Genomic DNA, 8,460 nt, shown 5'->3' on the forward strand with positions numbered 1-8,460 from the left:
ACTGCTCATGCAGGCCCATTAATCTTGCCTGCGGATTTGGGGACCATGCCCTACTGTGGCTTACACGCACCACCTGGCGCATTGGCTGTCATTCTCCTGCATGACAGCCAATGACCTGATGAAGGAGCCCTATTTTTAGATGATGTCACTTCTAAATGTCCTACCCTTCAACCTGCATTGGCCACTTCTGGGATGGCCAACCAAATTCTTTCTTGCTCTTGCAATAATGCAGATGCTACAGTACGCCACAAACTTTGTAAGCAAAGATGGGACCCCACGTAGCTACACAAGTCTAGACCTTGCCGCTATGCTTAATTGCCTTGCAGATGCAGCACCTGCTTCAAGTCTTGCCACCGATGATGCAATCATTCTTAAAGATGCAGGACAATCATCCTTGTGGCTAGATGATCTTTTTACTGAGGAAGATGCCATTCTTACGACCTTTTTATCTGACATGATTGATGAGGCAGACCCTTTTTTGCCTACACGCAAGCATGACGTCCAAGAAGATGCAGCCCTTAAACCCGTTTTGGCAACTTTCTTTACTAGAGCAGCGCATACTGTAGCCCTTCTCAGATAACTTTCTTGGCTTGGCTAGCCCTTCTCTGTTGCAAGTTGAGGCATTCTAATTTGACACTTCTGTAGCCGTGGTGCTACTGGCCAATTCGGATGCCTACTTATGCGGGTGTGCTATTGCCTATTGCAACAAATGCTACCTACGCTGCTGCTGAAACCAAGGCAGAATCTGATGTAGAAGTCGTTGATGGAGTCTGTCCTACTGCTGTAACGAGCCAAATCATGCTGGTTTTCCCCTTTTGGCAGCCAATGCTCAATTCCAGCTCCTGCACGAATCTGTTCTTGCCGCCATGGATGCTACAGAAGATTACCCGTTTGAAGAGGATCAAGTCAAGAGGGTGGAGCAGACAATGTAGCACTTGGTCCAGCATGGCTCCCTCCTATGATCGCTCTTCACAATGAAGTTGGTGACATGGATGCGGAAGAAAATGGGCACGCTGATCTGCAGATCCTCGTGCATTTCTTGAGGCTAATGATTTTCAATATATGCAGTGCTGCAGATAATCAGGAACCGAAGTCGTTCTGTCACATAGATGTTTCTCAAGCGTATGTTGCTTTCCCTGTGGGAGACACTGTGAAATTGCTCCAGTTACTGTTTCTAAGTTTCCATTTGCTTATGCAATCGGCCTCTCAATGGTCAAGGATACAGATGTACCACCTGCTCAAGAACAATTTTCAAAAAATGCAATATTAGCAATTGACAATGCTTCCTTGGTCTCATTGACGAGCCTCCTTGCTATTGAATGTTCGCATATTACAAGTTGGGCCTTTGAGCCTTCAATAGGCAATGTATCAGCTTGAAGGTGATCAAGTATTGTTGACTTTGATGGCACCACCCATTTCCATCGAGCTGTTAGAAAATCACAACCTATGCACATGAGGAGCTTTCGTGTTAACCCTAAAACAACCCACTGCCTCACCATGAGCATCTTTTGTGTTGTCATTCTCACCGAGAGATTCACCCCATTGCTCTCTATCACCGTCACCTACCCCAACCTTATCATACTTTTTTTTTGAAGATGAACAATGCTTGGAACCTTAAGAATTTTTTTATTTTTTAAGAGTGCAATAACAGGAGAGATGTGCGTCATAGCAAAGTTGAGTCAAGAAATTTTCTAAGTTCTTGCATATCATAATGCTAGAAGGGTCATGTCCCTATGCATAACTTTTCCTTGGAAGACCTTGTGATTTTTGGCTTGCCCAAAGGGCTGAGGCCTTAGGTTTGCCTCCCCATTTTGCTAACTAAAAGTAAGGTTTGTATATTTTCTTATTTTATTCTAAATTTTGAAATCTATTAATTCATTGATTGGGCGAGGGAGTGAGTGGCGATTTATGAAAGAAAGAAGACTCATGAAATGGAGCCTTCAGCATTCACTCGATGAATCGTGATGGGTTATTACCACTACAGCTTGCTTCAACAGTGCGCATGTTTGTGTAATGATGGCTCTCTCTCTCTCTCTCTCTCTCTCTCTCTCTCTCCATCCATCAAACCTGTTACTATTAGAGGTTATTTTGCAAGCCTCGTGATTTTATCACTTGTTTTACCTTGTTTCCTCTTGATTTTGCGACTCTTCATGGCCGCCAACTCTATTGCCCTCTCATAGGTATCAACCTCTTTTAGCTCAAGCTTCTCTTTGACCTTAGGATGAAGACATGCCAGAAACCGTTGCAATTTGAAGTAGCCCCCTTGAATTACGCCTGTTACTGCCGCTAATTGATCCCACAACCTTCCGAATTCACCAACAAACGCCTCGTAATCACCACGATATCTTGGCGTAGACTCTGAAGCTTCTCTTCAATTTCTCACGGTGTCACATGCCTTCCAAACTTTGCATTTAAAGCCTCTTTAAGGTTGTTCTAATTTTCCTTGACCGCATCATGTAGCCTGTTGTACCACAACTTGGCGTTGTCCTCCATGAGAAGAGGGAAAGCCGCCACCTTTGTGTCGTCTGTGAACATGTGTAGTTAAAACATATATAGCTCAAATTTCAGAAGCCATCTCTCCACTTCTTCCTTCCCCAAAAACATAGGATGGCTCGAATTTGAAGGCCCCCTTGAGTGCACTTTTATACCGATGTCGCTCCTCGGTGCGGGTCACCAAAACCTGATGAAAATCAATGGAATGCACACTCCCATTCCAACAATTGCCTCGTTATAGCTTGGAGCACTTAATTGTTGAATAAACCCCTTGAGGTGCTCTCTCTCCTTACACCTTTTCCTCCCGCTCCCCCAAATGGCCTCACTGTAGCTCAAATCCCTTCAATTTTTGTTTTCTTCCCATACACCATTAATCCCCCTCCCCCCCCCCCCCCCCCCCCCCCCCCCCCCCTCAGCACTGAAGGGCACGGCATATTAAATGAAGGTCTGGTCATCGGATCGACAGAGCATGAGTAGAAACACAGACATTGAGAGATCGCGGACCGTTAGATTGTCGAAAAGTAACCTCGGACAAAAAAAAAGTAAACTCGAACAATAAAAGTAAACTCGGACAAATATTGCAATGATGCCTGAGTTTATTTATTATGCTTAAGTCTCCCATAGTGGTCACAATGTGCGTGCGGGTGAGGTGGATAGGGCATAAGCCTCACGTGGGAGGTCGCGGGTTCGAATCACGGGGGTGCATGGGGGCCGTGCTTTTTTGTGAACCACACATCCGCCTCGAGATGCACGTGGGGATCAACAACTGTTGATCCCACCGCTTGGCCCCGTGCCCTTTGCTAAGCCCCCCCCCCCCCCCCTCCCCTCTCTCTCTCTGATCACTCTTAAAACCTCGAGAAAGAAAAAGGCATGAGTCTAAGTCCATGTTATGGTTTGCGCTGGAGCGGCTCCTGTTTCGCTCTGCTGCCTACGAGGCCATGGAGCTCGGATGCTCGCGTATGGTGTTGTGGTAGGGGGAGCGAGGCTTGAGTATGATGGGGTCGTGTTCGTGAAGGTGTTTGAGGGCAAAGTACTCGGGTGTGAGGCTCTGGGCAGCTCGCCCATTCTTGCATGCGGCCTCCTCAAGATGGTCCCCTCGTTTTTTGGAACTGGTGAAGGTCATCTCTCCTGGATTTGCAAAGCACCAAAACGGCGGTTAGTCTCTTCAACAGTTTTGTTGTGGATGGGGTCATGGTGCCAGTGGAGGGGAGGGTGCTACAATCGGGAGCGCGGAAGGCCCTGCAAATAGTCAAAAATAGCACGTAATCAACGATAAAACACACAAATCTGCATTCCTGGCCAAAGCTCATAATGAGAATCCATGATGTACGCGAACAGAGAGATACAGAGAGCAAAAAGGAGGAAGAGGGCGCGTACAGGCGCACCTCCTAGAGCAGAGTGCTATGCCGGCACGGCGAGAGAGGAGAGGAAGTAGGAGAGAGGAACAAGGTAGACACTGCGTGCAATCTCTCCCCGTGCAAAAGTGAGCATTTTTCTCTTACACGTATTTATTTATAGATTAGTGAATGCTCAAATGAATACATATTGACCGGCCGGGAAATAATTGGCCATGGCTCATAAAGAGCACTTAAATGATAAAATATATTATCCTTTTGCATAACCATTGGCCTTTTCCACCTGTCAGCTGCATAAAATATCAAAATATCAATTCCATTACATACCCCTCCATTGGAAAGCAACTGTCCTTATTTGCAAAGATAAGAATCTGCAAACCTACTTGTCAAAAATAGTGATTAGTATTCTTTGTCAAAAAATTATATCGCACAGGAAAAGAAAAAATGATGAAACTAAATAACATTGCTTATGCCTGTCATCATCCACATACTACCTATTTCAGTGTCCCATACCACTAGAATAAGCACTACATGTCATATCTTGATGAATTAGGATATCATTGGTCACACTCATCATTCAATAAATTAATTCTCATCACTGTCACAAGCTCAATTCCATGAATACTGTCGCGACAGAAAATCATCATATACCAATTTCAAATCCAAATCCAAATCCAAATATTCTTCATATTTTTATACTTGGGCAACAATATTATACTAAGGACAGTGGTGGCCAGCCATCTGCAGCGTGATCTTGGGATTGGTGTTGCCTAAATCGACGAATTTACACTCGATGTGCTGCCTAAATTGGCAAATATGCACTAATGTTGCCTAAATTAGTGAGCATGTATTTATCATATCAATTTTGCAAGGTGTGGTGTGCTGCCTAAATCAGCGGATTTGCACGGAGAACCGATGTTGCCTAAATCGGTGGATCTACACCAGAATGAGCATGTACACACTACCTAAATCAACGAATCTGTGTGTATGTGAGCAATGGACTAGACAAGACATAAAAGAAAAACATTTACTATTTATGCGACACCACTTTGGAGCATAGCAAAGTACTTACAAATTGTTGTTCATAAATCTAAAAATATCTTAGCTGATGTGAGTAGCAACAGAGCTGAATGATAATACATTTCAGTAAAATTTCATTCAATGTAAGTAGAAGCCAAGATCTAAGAAGTGTTTGATTCCATAGCGTACAAGACAATTCAGACAAACAAAATATAAAAAGATTAGTGATGTATTTGATGTACATACCTGGAGGGTATGTTGTACCAGAAAATGTATGTACTTGTGTGTGAGTGGAGGGAGAGCTAGAATTGAAAGAGTCATTATTTGGATCAGGGGGATGTCATAGACAGAATTCTCATATTGTTTGATTTGAATGGGACCCGTAGCCATATCTAAGAGTTTTGGCCCAAACTTGTAGAAGAGGGTTAGTATACTCAACCAAATAAGCACCAACCCAAAATTGGAAAATAATGGTGCAAAATTAAAACAAAGATAAGACATATCTAGCTGCTACCGATGCACTTTTGTTCGTAATGGTATGCATAACGCTTTGTGAATCATGAGACACTAAACAAGTTAGGAACAGAGAATAAAAATTGGCATCAAAATTATTAAACTAAATTTAGATGAGATAGTCACTTGTACTTAAAACAATTTATAAACATAGTGATGTTAACTAGTTGTAATTTTTAACTAGAAAGAAAACTATATGACAATGAGTCATCTGAACAAGACAAACAAAAACATTCCACAAAATTTGTAAGTGCCACAGATCATAAACAATACATATACCTTCATGTGAGAACATCATTTCATGTGGAGTAGCTTAGCATTAAGCAGCAATTGTAAAAAGTGATTACAAAGCAAGGTTGTAATAGAAAAATTTGCTTATATGAGCAAATAGCATTCTCTATTAATTGTCCTATAACATTTAGTGGCCTTGTAACTTGTGTGTAGCGGAAAATAGCATGAACATGGTGAGCATTTCATTAGAATAGATTCCTAATGAGAATAACAAGAGTGCTTGGGTGGAGAGAGCAACAAAAAGTATAACACCTAGTTAGATAGCATGAACAATACTTCAAAAGAGAGAGAAATTAAGCTATTGACAATAGTTGAGGACCAAATTCTCATGGAGCTGGTCCCCCCTCCAAAAGGCTTTGTATTATGGTTTCTCCCATCAAGAGAGACATTTTACAATATAATTCTTTGTGTTCCTTCAATACTAGCTAGTGCAATGAAGATGGAAACTTCAACCACTAAGTAAAACACTTATAAAACACAACATCAATTCCCTCACGGTCTCAGACCCAAGACCTCACACATCTTCGAAGATGGTGAGACCTAGCGGGGTATAAGAGTAGATTGAGAGGAAGAAGGAGTAGTCTTACGAGAAAGATGCACATCTCCTCACATAATCACTCATATTAACATAGCTTAGCTTAGTAATTAGCATGGTAGAGGAGATGAGCACGCATTGAAGATTGGCTCTTGGTTGGATTTGCATCACACAGCCAAGAGTTGTTGGTGTAGGCCCCCCTTCTCACAAGCTTGGAGTGGGTGATAAGCTTTCCATTAAATCTTGAGAAGGAGAGAGAGAGTCGTCTTACTCCACACATGGACTAGTGTGAGTGTGTATGCAATAATGACTTGAGAAAATCAGCCCCCTCTCTCTCTTGGTTGACCCCTCTTGCTATTTGCTCATGCTCGCACCATATTGGACCTTAGCCAATGGAATTTCAAGAGCATAAGATAGCCTTTTGGCATATGTCCCCCTTTCCCCTTTTGTGAGAGCTTTAGGTAATTAGTTAATGCAACTAAACTCTCATTGGACCCCTTTGTCTCCTGGCCAATAGGAATCAGGCAAGCCATTCGGCTGTTGAATGCTCATTGGATCGCTTGGGAGACTGTCCAATAGTCTTCTAGAGAGCTTAATTCTTATTGGTTCTTTTATTAAGTGTTTTTAAATTAATTAAACTTGATTTACTCTAGCGTAATTCTCATTGGTCCACCTCCATGGCCATCCAATAGGATTTGAGTACACCTTGTGGGCATCTGGGCTAGAGTGCTGACATGTGTCCCTCATTCCCTTTGTGTAAAGGAGCTTGTGAGTGTGAGTGTGTGTGTGTGTGTGTGTGTGTGTGTGTGTGTGTGTGTGTGTGTGTGTGTGTCTGTGTGTTTCTTTGTCATCTCCTACTTCTAGGGCTCGCCCCCTCCTATGTAGGGATGCATGAAGACTTTTTGGAACACACACTAAGCATCCAATTTTCCTAGTGATTGACATTTGGACTCAACCTTTGAATTTTGGAACCTTAGCATTTTGGAAGTCTTAATGGGCTGAACCTTACGGTCTTTTAAGCCCATTGTTGCACATTGATCTTTTGCAGGTGGCCCTTCCTTTGGATCCCTATTTTCCCTCCTTTGGATCCCTATTGTGGCCGGTCTGCCAGCTTAACCAGTATTCTAGCTTTTTCTCCCATGGCACTTCCCCATATTAAATGATCAGTTTAACATGAGAAAATCATTTAGGAGAATTAGATATTAGTTATTATGACATATCCTAATTAAAATATTAACGAGTTATAAATGATATCCGATTGTGAAGTCTCCCTTGAGGTATGTGTGTCTTAATGTAATGCAGATCAATGGGAGAGTGGTGCCGTGTTAGTGATGTTTGCGGAAAGATGGAAGCTTCTAAAAATTTGACTATGTAAATGCGATATATGCTCCAAGAGACAATTGTGTCCTTCTTGTACGCCAAGAGACCATTTGCAATAGTGATCCCGACACAATGAAGAGTGTCTATGGTGTGCGCATCTGCCGCATGTGTCGGAGCTAGGGACTTTCCGAGCACCGTGTGCGAGCCACGAAGGCTGCAAGCACACAACTAGTAGGCCTAGCAAGCTCACAAGAGCAGGGGTGTGTCACTCACCTCCCTGCGCTTGTTGCCGTGAAGGATTCCTCGCCACGAAGAAGAAGGAGCCGTCGCTTCGCCACGCTCAACCGCTTCGCCGCCGCCGTCGTGCCTTCGTAATGCTCGATCGTCCACACACACTCTCTCTCTCTCTCTCTCTCTCACACACACACACAAGGAGGTGAAGAAGAAGAAGATGGAGATAGAGATGGAGCAAGAGCACTCTTCTCTTGCACAAATGAGAGAATAACTCAATTTAGGGTTAGGTGACTTTTGTATGAGCTCGCCCCATTCACATTTGGGCGCCCATGCTTAGCCAACTAACCCTTGCGTGTTCCAGTTAGAGTGCGCCTCTCATCGGCGATCACTCTACCCTTTTCCTATTGGACCGACAAGCCCGGTACTTGACTCTACCAAATAAATAATACAATGTCCGCCGTAGGTTACAATGTCCGTCGTAGGTAATAGGGTGTCCGTGAGCCATGAGGGTTAACATATGGGATGCCACATCCAATGGTGAGGTAGATTGTGGCATTGCATAGAGCTTTTGTAATGAGGGTGAAAGGTCCTTTGATGTGCATTATTTGTCTCATGTCAATCATAACTACTTGGTAATTGAACAAGACGATGTCGATCAGGAAGACGACGAAATTTTTCATGGCAAAGAAGGTGGTGAAA

The 8,460-nt window shown here is 43.2% G+C and overlaps 1 pseudogene; it reads left to right on the forward strand.

The window, feature by feature from the left end:
- Window positions 1–679: 679 nt before the first annotated feature.
- On the forward strand, window positions 680–1,623 carry LOC147456006 (uncharacterized; annotated as a pseudogene).
- The last annotated feature ends 6,837 nt before the right edge of the window (window positions 1,624–8,460 follow it).

The sequence above is a fragment of the Adiantum capillus-veneris genome, chromosome 6 (assembly GCF_014529385.1).
Source record: "Adiantum capillus-veneris isolate H3 chromosome 6, ASM1452938v2, whole genome shotgun sequence".
NCBI classification, from domain to species: Eukaryota; Viridiplantae; Streptophyta; class Polypodiopsida; order Polypodiales; family Pteridaceae; genus Adiantum; species Adiantum capillus-veneris.